Below are 14,314 nucleotides of genomic sequence, written 5' to 3' on the forward strand. Positions count from 1 at the left end.
TTTATTTATTTTATTTTACATTTGTTGACTGGGCTAGTCTAACTGGATACATGTCCATTTTCAGTAGAGGCCCGGGAAGAAAAGCTCCAAACTTTAAACTAAATGCACAGAAAAAAGGGCAATAAGATGGCTTAAACTAAAACATATAAATTATGCTAATACATTAATGCTATAGGCTATCATAGTAAAAAAAAAAACTAACATCAAAGCAGTAAAGGTACATAACATTTAAGATAACAATGCAATATTTACAGTAGGCTTACATAGTAGAACGTAGTATTAAGAGAAGAAAATGTTGTATGAAGGTTAGGGCATATAATAGTTTTAGAAGCTCAACAGAGGTGTATAGGTCAATATATGATTTGCAAAAAAGTATGGAGGAGATGGAAGATTCCTTATTGCACCTGTTCAGAAAATACATATTTAGGATACATACAAGTAGATACTGGGAGTGGCAGGAGCTGGAATAGGTTTCAGTAATGAACCAAGGGGAGATTAGTAAGAAAGGAGTACTATGTTAAATAGGTGAAGGTTTTATCATCCTGATAGGAGGATGGGGGAAGGGAAGGGAAATAGTAAAAAATATGGTTAGGGTTAGTCAGGGTTAGTACAGTATATCATATTTTGAGATTCCAAGGTCGAGCTTATGGTGTTCAATGTTTTGGAATTTCGATAATATGATAGACCCATGCTGAAAGACTCCTACCCAAGAAGACTGAATGCTGTAATTAAATCAAAAGATGCTTCAAGAAAGTATTAGTTTAAGGATGTGCACACTCATGCAACCAGCGTATAGTAAGTTTTTTATTTTTTTTCCCCTACCAGATTTATTTTGTTTTTCAATTGAATTGCACATGTTATGTCACATTAAATGTGAGAAAAGTTTTGAAATGATTTATTGTGGTCTCTTTTTATATCACAAAAACCTGGCATTTTAACAGGGGTGTGTACACTTTTTATATCCACTGTAGACACGAATCATATGGGGAATTGAAGGTGCAGCTGCAGCACTGACCACTGGACAGAGAGGGTCCACTTTAGCACTCTCATGTAATATTTTGCCTGAGACACCAGCATAATGGAAGCAGGCATCGATCCCAGCACAGAGAGAATTGTCCTTGCTGAGAGATTTAAAGAGGAAAGTACCTCGGAAGTGTGATGATGGAGAGAGAGAGAGAGAACTGTTGAGTCCACAAGTCTGGCAATTTGGGATATCGTGCTCAGGTGGCACTCTACGAATTATGTTGTTTGACTTGGTGTCAGCTACATCTTCTTCATTTTTATAGTTACTCTCAGGTGATGACTGGAGCAAGAAGTCCCTACACTGGATAAACAGATCCCAGGAGGGAATGGTAAGGAGACAGTCTTTTAGATAGGGGAACACACAGAACCCCTTACAGTCTTAGATGGGCTGCCACCACTGCCATGCATCTGGTGAACACCCTGGGGGCTGTGGTGAGACCAAAGAGCAGTGCTCAAAACTAAAAATAATTGGCTTCCAGCTGAAAGCACAGAGACCTCCCAAACTCCCACACTATCTTGATACAGTAGTAGGCATACTGAAGGTCTGTTAAGTACACCCAATTGTCCATTCTCAGAAGAGGTAGAAGGGACTGAACCACAACCATTTCCACAAACTGGTTTAGGTGACGGAGGTCCAGAATGGGCCCAGGACTTTTTTTGGAACTAAAAAAAAAATCTTGAATAGACAATAGATCCTTGCTAATCTAGTGTAATCTCCTAGATCATTCGTTTTTCTTGCAGCTTTGATTCTCCTTAATGCTGTCAAGTTCCTCTGAATGGCTGGAACATCAGAAATTCTATTTTTGAATTTTGGAGAGAAAGCAAATCTAGTTTCTGGTGATGATCTACTGCACCCAAGGATCTTGAGTGATGGCTAGCCATATGTGACCGTGCAGAGATAAGCACCCTGTAACTGCCTCCAGAGTCTTCAGTCAAGCAACCGTCCAGAGTGAAGAGACTTAGAAAACTTTGATTCTGCACTCTGCCTCTCCTACTTGGGTAACGTGTATTGAAATTACTCCACCCTCTGCCCTGGTGGGGCCTGTAACCAAAAGTGTCATGTAAAAAATTCTGGTACTTATGAAACTAGTTTCTTTCCAACCTTCTGATTCTGGGAAAATGCCATTTGGGGTGGAAAAATGTATGCCTACTGCAGACAGAGTTTTGCCCTCCTGCTGACTTCTTGTGAATGTATATATGACCTTCAGTCCAAAGAGTGTTAAACCATTCAAGGCAGCACTGATAAAGGATGCCTTGAAGCTTTCTTCAAAATCCCAGAGATGCATCTAAGTGTGCTGGCCTTCTGTTGTCAAAGTGCCATCAAATGCATTGGACACCAGGTGCATCGACATTACTGGGCATTGATTGGAGGGTAGACATCGGAGAGTCTAAAGTTTTCCGTATATCAGCAGGCAAATTACCAAGGGGGACTTGGAAAGCTCCCTGGTTAAGTCCGTCTGGAATTGAGTCACATGAGCTATATAGTTCAGTTTGAGAAAAACAAGCACTGCTGAAGGATAAGTTCACTTTCCAAATCTGCCCAACTCTCTGGATCCCTTGTTAGGGGATGGAAAGAGATGTTCAAAGCTTCATTTTTGTGGCTGTTGTTGCCTCCATGGGACCCTTGCTCCAATATCGCCTATTTCTAGGAGACATAAGAATTTTATCATTTTTTTTTTGGGGGGGGGGGGATCAGCTCCACCATGTCGGGCTCCTTCCAAGCCCACTGCGGTACCGAATCAATGAACTCATCAGCATGCAGGACCACCCAGGAAATACATAAAGCCTCAAGGAATACCTACTCTTCTTAAGAGGAGATCTGGAAGACCAACCCCCCCATCCTTTATCAATTTGAGGATATCTCCAATGGAGTCGTCTTCCAGGGGGACCTTGGGGACTCTCCCTTTCTTCAAAGTCAGTAGCTTCAGTAAGTGACTCCTGAGAGGAGTCTATATGCCTACTTTTGCATGTCCATTTCCTGTGGCTTTCTTCTGCATGAAGCTCTGGAGAAGACTCAGAATCAGAGTAGGAACTTGCCAAATGAATACTCTTAAGGCTAACTAAAGTTGGACATCCCTAACAAATAGGGTGCGTGGAAAGCACTAAAGGATCCAAAGTGGTTGGGATGGTGCTCAGTGTGTGTCATCCTACATCTATCATTTTGTTTTCTTTACTTTACTCCCTTCCCTTATACTTGGGAGATTTATTCTTGTCCAGCTTCTTTGAAGATGGTGAAGCCAATGTGGAAGTCAAAGAGGTTGAATCTCCTATTTGGTCAGGGAGGAGACCTCTGAGCACAAAGCTATTCCTTCTGTCGATAACAGCCCTTGGCTCCCTCACATTCTATATTCAAGTGGTCTGCCCATAAGCAATACACATGTCAGTGATGAGGGTCAGGGGGGCACTAATAAGAGGTAAATATAAACTTTCAAGCTATGAGCACTGAAACCTCATGGATCACATCTTGACCCAACAGGTGGCAAACAAGATCTGAGTTACTTACAGGGCCAAGAGGGGAATTATGGGTAGGGGAGGAGCCTGAGAGTCTGAACCCTGGATCTAAGAGCTTGAAAAAAGGTGCTGGGGTTGGCTCTAATAACCCATCCGTTGAGTCAGACAGAAAAGACAACACACTGGATCCCATATAGCTAACACTACCCTGCAGTGATAAGATGATGAAGATGGGGGGGTGCCATCTGAAAACAGTCATTCAGACTTACTGGACTGTCCTATTTTCAGGGAGCCCCCCCTTTCTTTTTAGAGCTTTCCTGTCATTTTCTTACATATGATAGCCAGAAGTTTGCTGAGTCTGCTTATTTTGCTTTTTATAAAAAGTTGATAAAGTAGGTGTGAAACTTTTAGCAAACTTGGAGAGGAAAGGCTGAAAAATCAGAGTTACCACTTAAATCAGTTTCTTTCTTCTACTATACAAAACACTCAAAAATTGTTAAGTGGGATAACTTTTTCAGGACTTCAAAAGCAGATGGTTGAAAAAACTTCCTTAGCCAAAGAAGAATTCAAAATTTCAGCTTTTAACATCCTCGGGTAATTTTTGAGAATGAAACCATGAAAACCTTCTCATAATAGTTCCAGCAGCGGGCAGCAGCTGCTCTTGATGAGACATCAGATGAAAAATATGCACACTTCAGAGAGTGTTTGGTCACTTGAGGCACTCTGCCACAATAAGTGTGTTTATAGATTTTTCTTCAGAAGACAGAAAAGTGGCTATGATGTTCTCAAATGATGCTAGCAAAATATAACAAGTGAGCTTGACAATTAGAAATTCTAAAACCAAGTTTGGCAGAAGTACCCTTTTTCACAAATATATCAAAACCTTTACCAAATGTTTAGCAGCAGCTGCTAAGGAAATCTCTGCAGGGTCAAATCTGGGATTATTAAAAAAAACACTGTAAGACTGAGGAACTTTACAAAATCTATCTACCTTTTTATGAGGCTGCAAAATAGCTGAAGACATGTTAGATGCTACAATAAAAACACTCTGCAAAGCTGGAAGTGCAGATGGAACAGGACTGGGTTGCGGAAATTTCTGTTGTAATCAATCATCATAGGGTTTCAAAGACAATGGAGTGTCATTATGTTCCTATGAAAATGATTGGTTCATCCTAGAAGATGTATGGTTTCAGAAAAAGAAAATTCTTATAACAGACTATAAGAAACACTCTCCTCAGAACCAGAGTCATTTACCTTTGCAGAAAAAAAAAACAGAAATTCTTCCCCCAAAAAATAACTTCCCTGACTTCCCTGCTCACTAAATTGGGAATCTTCAGAAAAATAAATAATTATTTTTACTTTTATCAGTAAAAACAGAATGAGAAGGGTCAAAAGCCTAAACTACACCCAGAGCAAAACCCAATAAATCATCCCTGTTTAAAGTAACTGAGATGGGGAAGACAAATGTTTAACTTTATGCTTTTTTTTTCACAGGAATTTCTATATAAGCAGAATGGCTCCTATCAGGAACATCACACCAGTGAAAAAGCATCTCAGTCTGGCTAGGCAGAGAGGCATTCTCTGATCCTTTCTTTAAGACCACCAAGAGGGGTCCCCTCCATGCCTGCTAAGAACACTCCAATCTCCGATCCATGGTGGCTGAGAAGACTACGCCAGAGGAAGCCAAGGAAAATGAGGAGTATTCTGAGGAACCAGAAATGGCCAAAATAGGGTCACCCATCTATGGCTAAGGGAAATCTGTAGCATGCTGAAAGGGTTGTTTGGAAATAATGTTCTTTTTGTGGCAAGAGAAAGGAAGAACCAAAAACCTGCGAGATTTTCCATGGTAAATCTGATAATAAAACCTAAAGTCCCGGTATCACTGACATAAATAGACAAATATTAAAAAAGTAGTTTTTAACATAAAACCATGAAAAACAGCATACACTTATCCCAGCCTACAATTTCATAAATGTTATCTCCTTAAAAAACAAAATTAAACTAGACTTATTTACAACTTTTTACACCAAAGTAAAAAGTAGAACCAAAGACTTGTAACTGGCTCAAAAGTCACATGACAGTTCAACAAACAAATATTTCACAGAAAAAAAGTAATGTTTCTGCCATAAAATAAAATGTGCAATTTTTTTCCTACTGAACGGAACTTTTCTAACCAGTAATGGAGAAATGTTAACAACTGTCGATCCATGAAAGCCTGAAAGAGGTGTATTCTTTGGTGTGAGGAAAGTTCTGAAGCGTTTGGAGCCCAGACCACATATTTTCTAGGGCTCTGCTCAAGGTGTTAGCTGTCCAAGTGCGTGGAAGGTGCCCTTGAGCTTTGGAAGCTGTCCAGCTGTTACATCCTGTGCAGGATATAATTCGTACAGCTACAGCTACTGCAGCAGTGATCAAATGATGAACATTATTACATTTATAAGCAGAGGAAGGTATTTAAAGATCTAAGCCAGCACAGAAATGTGGACAGGAGATTTTACCAAAACAGATGACTGCATGTAGGAGCATAGAACATAGGCAAGACAGAGCTTAAATACATTGGCGAAAACTAACAAAGGAGCCAAGGTATTGGAAGTAAGCAACTAGGGAGGAAAAGGCAACTGTGACATGAGGCCAAGCAAAAGTTTGGCTTGCAGGCTGGAAACCGCCTTCCCTACCACAGACTGATAAAGTATAGCCAAAGAGAAAAGGATACGGAAGTGATAAATGAAAGACCATCTCTGGTTGAATTTTTAGTGTAGTTGCTATCTGCGGTGGTGGTGCTGCATAGCGTTGTCGCCTCACAGTAAGACGCTGTCCGGTTCGATTCTCAGCTAGAGCATCTTCTGCATGGAGACATGCGTGAATGGGCATACTTTCATTGAAGGTTGTGCATCAGGGCTGGTAACTCGGCATGTAAAAATCAACTACCAATCATTAGCAGACCGGAGTTCCGCCGTGGCGACCCCTAACCGGGAAAAGCCAAAAGACACAACAACAAAACAGAAGTTACTGTTAAAAAGGGATGATTAGTAAGGCATACAAAATAATGCAAGAGGAGTATAACAATCCCTCAGAAGAGGACAGCAAAGACTGGGAATGGAAAAACAGTATACAAAGGTACAGTGGGGAACATTTGTATCAATCCCAAATATGCAACAAAGTCTAGAAAGTTTAAGATTTTTGCATATTTTTATAATCCATGGAGACTTCACAGAATTTTTCCTCAGGTAGACATGGATGTATGATGGGAGAAACAGGGGTAATTGGAAACATTTTTGGCAGGGGTGGGGTGGGGTGTAACAAATCTGCAGAATTTAAATTCCCTATAAAGAACTTTGACAGAAATGTTGGAGAAGGAAATTATTGTAACTAAGGAAATGATTCTTTTGAGTGGGATATAGAAACTGAATTGCCTAGACATAGTAAGGCCTTACTAAGATTAATATTATTGGTGTACAATGCAATTACTAGAAAATCAAAATCTAAGCCAGCCATAAAGTACAGTTGTATACCTACCATAAATGTAGATGTTCGAGTGTATTCACTGTTGCAGTCATTACTCTTGGGTTATCCTGCTGGCAGGCTACCCGCAGTCGGTCAGAATTCCAAAGTCTAGGTCCGGCGTCGGTTGCTGTCGCCTCCTCCCTGACGTCAGTGCACCAGGGGTATAAAAGATGCAGCTGATGCATTTTCTTCAGTTTTTCTTGCCCCAGATGTCAGGTGCCCCAAATAGGTAGGCTGAAAAATATAGCAATAAGAAATGCATGCACAAAAATAACATTTCCTTCATCTACAAGCAAATACACCAAAAAGGTTGTATAGGATAGAGAAGTGCAGATAAGTCCCAGCAAAGAGAAGGGGGATGGTGGGTGGGCAACCTGGACTGCAACAGTGAATACACTCTAACATCTACATTTATGGTAGGTACGCAACTGTACTATGTTCATCGTGTTTCACTGTTGCAGTCATTACTCTTAGGTTGAATCCCAAAGCTGAGGATGGGTGACTGGGCTAAATAGGATTAGGAGAGGCTATGAGGCCCTGCAGAACTGCAGTGGCGAAGCCTGCTCTGGACTTATTAGAGAGGCAAGTGGTAGTGCTTTGTAAAGGTGTGCACTGAACTCCAAGTTGCAGCCTCTGAGATTTTTTTGGTTGGTACTCCTCTAAGGAAGGCTGCTGCTCTGGTGGAATGAGGCCTAATGCCCTTAGGCACTGATTTGCCATGTTGAGAAAAGCATTAACGAATGCAATGGCCTATCCATTTATAAATAGTCTGTTTTGAGATAGCCTTTCCTGGTGATCCTGTAGCATATGACACTAAAAGTTGCTCAGTCTTTCTGAAAGCTTTAGTTCTGTCCAAGTAGAAGTGTAACTGCCTGTGTATGTCCAAAGAATGCAGAATTTTCTCACCCTTGTTCTGTGGATTTGGGTAAAAGGTAGGCAAGTGAATGGTTTGATTGAGGGCCACACTGGACATCACCTTAGGCATAAATGTAGGGTTTGTCCTTAGAGAAACCCTGTCTGGATGAAAAATGATGAAAGGTTCCACAGCCATGAGTGCTTGTAACTCCGAAACTCACCTTGCAGAGGTTATGGCTAGGAGCAGAGCTGTTTTTCAGGATAAGAATTTAATATCCCCTGTTGATGCTGGCACAAAAGGAGGCAGTGTGAGTTTTCCCAAAACATAATTGAGGTCCCAGGCCGGAATTGGTGCTCTCCTTGGAGGCCTAATGTTTTTGGCCCTTCTGAGGTACTGCCTTATTAAAGGATGAGAAAAGATAGGTGGTTCCGTATTGTAATGTGCAGAAATGGCAGAGGCATGAATCTTAACTGATGAGAAAGAAAGGCCTTTGTTCAGCATCTCAGTTAGGTATTGTAAAATCTGAGGAATATTTGGTACAGACGTGTCAGTGCCTTGTTCCTGGTTCCAAGCACAGAATCTGTTCCATTTTTCTGCATAAGATTTTCTGGTACTGGGCCTCCTGGCCTCCAAGATAACATCCATAACAGCTTTTGAAAGAGGAGTTTTCTGAATGGCTACATTATCCGCCATGCTACCAGATTTAAGGTCCTGAGTTGGCTGTGCAGGATCTGATTGTTTTGTTGGGTCAGCAAGTGAGAAGTTTGAGGCAATATCCATGCTGGACCTTGAGACAAGCTCTTTAGGATTGGATACCAGTATTGGCGTGGCCAGTCTGGTGCAATCAGAATCATTTTTGGCTTCTCTTGTCTGACCTTTAGGAGTACTCTGGGAAGGAGAGGCAGTGGGGGAAAAGCATATACTGTTAGATTTTTCCAGTTGAATGATAGGGCGTCCACTTTCCATGCTTGCTTGTGGTAAATCCTTGTGCAAAATCTCTGCAATTGACAGTTGTGAGGGGAGGCAAATAGATCTATGTCTGGGCATCCCAATTTCCTTATTATCATCCTGAAGACTTGTGGATCCAGTTTCCTTTCGTGGGGATCCATGAGGTTTCTGCTTAGTTCATCTTCCAGAGTATTTGTTTTTCCTGGCAGGAATTGTGCTTGCAGGTGAACTTAAAATGCCAATGCTGTGTCCCATAAGGCCATTGCTTGTCTGCAGAGGGAGTTGGAACGAGTACCTCCCTGCTTGTTTATGTACCACATGACCGTAGAGTTGTCTGTCTTTATCAGTAATTGTCCTGGATGAAGCAGGTCCTTGAAAGCTGTCAGGGCATTTTGAACAGCTAGCATCTCTTTTTGATTGATATGAAGATGCATCTGGTTTGCAGGCCATGTGCCCTGAATACATTTTCCTGCCATATGGGCCCCCCAGGCATAATCTGATGCATCCGTTGTCAGTGTCTGTCTGGCTGTGTGTAAAGTGAATGGCAGACCCTTGTTGTGGTGACAGTCTTCTGCCCACCATCGAAACTCCTGTTGTAGGCAGGGAATGAGTGCAATTACTGTTTCCAGGCTGTGGCAATGCGAGTCCAAACACTTTTCAGATACCATTGTAGTTTCCTCATATGCAGTCTGGCATATGGAATTAGTAGAATGCAGGATGCCATGAAACCCAAGGCCTGCAGGATTTTCCTTGCAGATAAGTGGGTTTTTGTTGCCAATTTCTTGAAGTAAGTAGTCAGTTGTTTTTGTTTGTCTGGTGTGAGATAAGCCATCTGGGTAGTTGCATTTAAGCTTGCACCCAGGAATATTATCTCTTGAGAGGGCACTAGTTTTGATTTCTTTTCGTTTACTGTGTACCCTAGGCCAATTAGTAATCTTTTTACAAATGCCAGATGCTGTAGAAGAGTGTCTTTGTTCTCTGCTTGAATTAGGCAGTCGTCCAAGTAGGGATATATTTGAATTTCTTTTTGTCTGTAAAATGCAATTACTGGTGCCAGGCATTTTGTGAAGACCCTGGGTGCAGTAGATAAGCCAAAGGGCAGTGCAGAGAATTGGTAATCCATTGAGCCAGCTATGAATCTGAGGTATCTTCTGCAAGATTGTCTGATTGGGACATGCAGGTATGCCTCTTTTAGGTCCAAAGTTACGAGCCAAGGCTTCTTGCCCAGCATGGGCAGTAGCTGCTGAAGAGTCAACATCTTGAATTTTGGAACTTCCAGAAACGTATTTACTACAGACAGGTCCAGAATTGGACTCCAGGTTTTGTCCTTCCTGGGTACTAGGAAAAGTCTGGAGTAAAATCCTTGCCCCTGTTCTTGTTGTGGTACTTGCTGAATGGCCCTCATGTCCATGAGGGCTGTAATTTGTTTTTGTGCCTCTGCCCATTGTTTGTGTGGCAGGTCTGGCATGCCCTTTGACCTTGGTAGATTGTGAAAATGGAACATGAAGCCTTGGGACACTATGTTCAGAACCCATTTGTCTTGGGTAGCCATTTGCCAATTTGATGAAAAAAGTGTTAGTTTTCCCCCTAAGGCGGCTGTCAAAAGAAAACTGCTTGGAACTGGTAGAGGAAAGTCATTGGGACTGTTTCCTGTAAGGCTGTGATTTGCTTTTGGAGGTAGGAGCACCCTATTGTTTAGGCCTGTATGAGCCTTGGGGCTGAGATATGCCTCTGGGATGCCTGTATCTGCCTCTTTGTGGTCTGAGACTGGAAAGGACCAATTTTTAGAAGGCCAGTTCCTGGGTGGCTGTACCTGTAAGAAATCCTTGATTGTCTGCATGGATTTTGCTTTATCCTCCATTTTTTTAACACCTCTTCTGCTTTAGTACCAAAAAAAAGATCATGCTGTAATGCTGCATCTAATAATTTTGCTTTAACATGATCAGGCAGGAGGCGACAGCAACCGACGCCGGACGTACACTTTGGAATTCTGGCCGACTGCGGGTAGCCTGCCAGCAGGATAACCCAAGAGTAATGACTGCAACAGTGAAACACGATGAACATCTGAAATACTGAATGTTGTAAAGGAGATAAAAGAATTGGAGGTGGGATTAGTGAAAAGAAAAGCAGCACGATAAAAGAATTAGAGGTAGAATCTTTAGAAAGGGGATGGAGCAAACTACATAGAAACAAGTGGTACTTTTTGGAAAAATACAGAATAATGTTTAGTGGTGAAATTTCATGGAAGGCAGAACTTGAGCAATTTATGTAACATTGGAATGAATGACTTAAAACACATGCACTGCAAAAGCATACATGTCCAGACACACTCAATGTGCAGGCAAGCAGGCAGGCAGGCACACACACACACACCTAAATAACATGCATAAAATGAAAAATGCAATGAGCTGTTTTCTGTTAATGAATGTGTACCCATGTTATTACACTCCATACATGTGAAATTAATAAAAGTGTTTAAAAAAATCTATATTAACAGTGTTTGGTATAATTAAATGTATTGATAAACTTCATCCTTTCCACATCACAGACCCTTCTCCAACACATTCACCATACAATACCATATAATACAAAAATACTTGGGAAGTGCACTGTATCAAACTCTTTTTCAGACTCATAACAAGCTCATCACAACTACGGCACTAATTACATAAAGGCATCTTATAAGTATCTCATCTGCTCGCAACTGAAACAAGATATGCAACAGCAATTAATGCACTAATATGTAGACTATGATAAGCATCCTCCCTCTTTGATTATTCAACCTCACTTCAGCAAAAAATACAGCCTTATAACAAACAAAATATTAAGATTCATTCATCTAGCTAGTAGCAGACATCACTGTGTTATGTTTCATAGCAGAAAATGCCTAAAAGTTATAGCCCAAGCTTCTTCTTTCGAACTAATAATTACTGTCCTTCCACTTGCTAATTAACTAAAATATGGGACCCCACATATTCCTTTAGAAACTACAACCACTTAACTCTCCACAGACCCCAATATTCACTAGCCTGTATTGAAGAAACTTTTAACAAATTAGTCCCTGCTGTCTGGAATAGCATACCACATAAAATGTCTTTTATAACAGATTTCCCTATGTTTAGGAAGAAAACGTTTGGAAAACAGAGTACATGTTTTAAAGGCAATGGATAATGCCACTTATGCCATCACAAGCTTGACTATTTCTACTACCTAGCTAATGTGTTTGTTGCACATGACTGCATCCCACTGAATATATGTAAGTTCATGTTGCTTGCAAGACACTGTGAAGTTTATTTTTGTGCTTGTTTTATGTCCTGGGTCATGGCTGAAAAGGTCACCAATCAGTCCACCTGGCTGGTTAATTAAAAAAAATAAATAAATAAATAGTCTGTCTGGCTACTGTCGCCTGTCTCATGCATTCAAAAAGAGATGAGGTGGTTTATGGGTTCAAGATATTTATTATACATGTCAGCAACTGTAATTAGAACTTGTATTTAAGCCAGCTGATTCACTCTTTACTTCAAACACACTTGCATGTGCATCTTCTTTAATGACTCCATTCACTCTGGCTGACTGTACAAAATGGCACTGTTCTTGCACATGCTCATTACTTATATGCATGTGCTATCTAACTAAAGTCACTGAATAGGAACAATACACTCAATGATCTACATCCTCCCTCTTGGATTTGTCTGACATGCAATAGGAGAACAAGACAATCTACATTTACTTATTTTACTTTACGTTTGTTGACCGGGATTGTTCGACTGAGCTGACGAGCCCTTTTTCAGCGGAGGCCCAGGGAGACAAGCTCCAACATATTATACAATTTTCATTATAAATTAGCATTAAACAGCAATGTTACAGGATTATTACAAGGCATTAAGTAGCAATACAATGTTATACAGTGTCAATAATCAGAAGTAAATCAAAACTATTTCAAGATGTATAAAAAGAAAATATGTCTAAGATGAATATAGTTTTTGGGGTAAGTGGTTACAAAAACTTTTAGTTATGTACTCACCATAACTTCAGATGTTTGGGATCCATCTCGCCTACATTCTGACTGATGGGTTCGGAGCCGATCCCTCGGCTCCGACTCGGCACGCTTATGCTATAGAGCGAGGCCTCTAATTGGCTGAGCTATCTTTATCCCAGGATGCACCACCACTAATCCCCCAGATCTTGTTTGTCCGCATTCATGCACACATGCACAGCTTGTTTATATAACATTGTTAGATGTTTCAAGATGAAACAACAGGATTCGGACCTTCTGATATCCTCTGATCTCCAAGGAAGGGGGAAGGAGGGTGGGTTATTAGGAATGTAGGCGAGATGGATCCCAAACATCTGAAGTTATGGTGAGTACATAACTAAAAGATGTCATGTGATCCTATCTCGCCTACATTCTGACTGATGGGACAGCGTCCCTAGCACCTAAATCCCGGGTGGCTCATTGGAAAACACTCCTGAGCACTGTGGAACCAAATGAAGCTCGTCCTCTAGATGCCACATCTAATTTGTAGTGAGAAATGAAGGTGTGCGGGGAAGACCATGTAGCCGCAGCACAAATGTCACCAATAGCAAGCTTAGAGTGAAATGCTACCGAAGTAGCCATAGCCCTTGTAGAATGAGCCTTGACAGAGGTGGAAAGCTCTTTGTTAGAATAAATATAAGCTTGAGTAATACAGTCCCTGATCCATTTGGCAATAGTGACCTTTGTGACCGCGTTGCCCAATTTGTTTTCTGCAAAGGACACAAACAACTGATCTGTCTTCCTTGATTGTTTGGTCCTGTCCAAATAAAACGTAACTGCCTGTGGACATCTAGTGTGTGGAAAATAAACTCCGCTTTATTGGAGTATTTTGGAAAAAAACTGGGAGCTCTAACGACTGTTGCAAGCATAAAGTAGAACAGACTTTAGGAACAAAGAAGGATTTGGTCTGAGGGATACCCTGTCTGTATGAAAAACCAAGTACGGGGGTTTCACTGACAAAGCTTGAAGTTCTGAAACCCTCCTGGCTGAAGTAATTGCCACTAGAAAGGCTGTCTTCCATGATAGAAACTTTAGATCACAGGTAGCTGCCGGTTCAAAGGGAAAAGAAGTCAGGGCACGTAATACTATATCGAGATCCCATGGAGGTGCAGGATGAGAAATCGGAGGTCTTAATAAAGCAGCACCTTTCAAGAAGGTCTTACACAACCTGTTGCTCATTAAAGGTGGGTCTATGGATTCATGAAAATTAGAAATCGCTGCCAATTGTACTTTGATGGTAGAAACAGAGGAGCCTTGATTGAAAGGAGAGGTCAGGAATTTGAGTACTTCTGCCACAGGAGTAGAAATGGGGTCCAGGCCCCGGAGTTGAGCCCAGATAGCAAACCTTTTCCATTTGCTAGAATACAGTTTCTTCGTAGCCGACTTGTGGGCTGAAGACAATATGTGCACCACATCTGGATCAAGTGCATGTCTCCTGACTATGGTCGGAAGAGGAGGAGCCAGGCCGTCAATTTTAATGTGTGTAGGGACTGGTGTAG

The 14,314-nt window shown here is 41.2% G+C and overlaps 1 protein-coding gene across 2 annotated transcripts in view; it reads right to left on the reverse strand.

The window, feature by feature from the left end:
• UPF2 (UPF2 regulator of nonsense mediated mRNA decay) overlaps positions 1 to 14,314 on the reverse strand; it is a 2,519,933-nt gene that overhangs the window by 267,782 nt on the left and 2,237,837 nt on the right. The window lies entirely within an intron of this gene.

The sequence above is a fragment of the Protopterus annectens genome, chromosome 11.part0, assembly GCF_019279795.1.
Source record: "Protopterus annectens isolate FY-2018-M chromosome 11.part0, PAN1.0, whole genome shotgun sequence".
Lineage (NCBI taxonomy): Eukaryota > Metazoa > Chordata > Ceratodontiformes > Protopteridae > Protopterus > Protopterus annectens.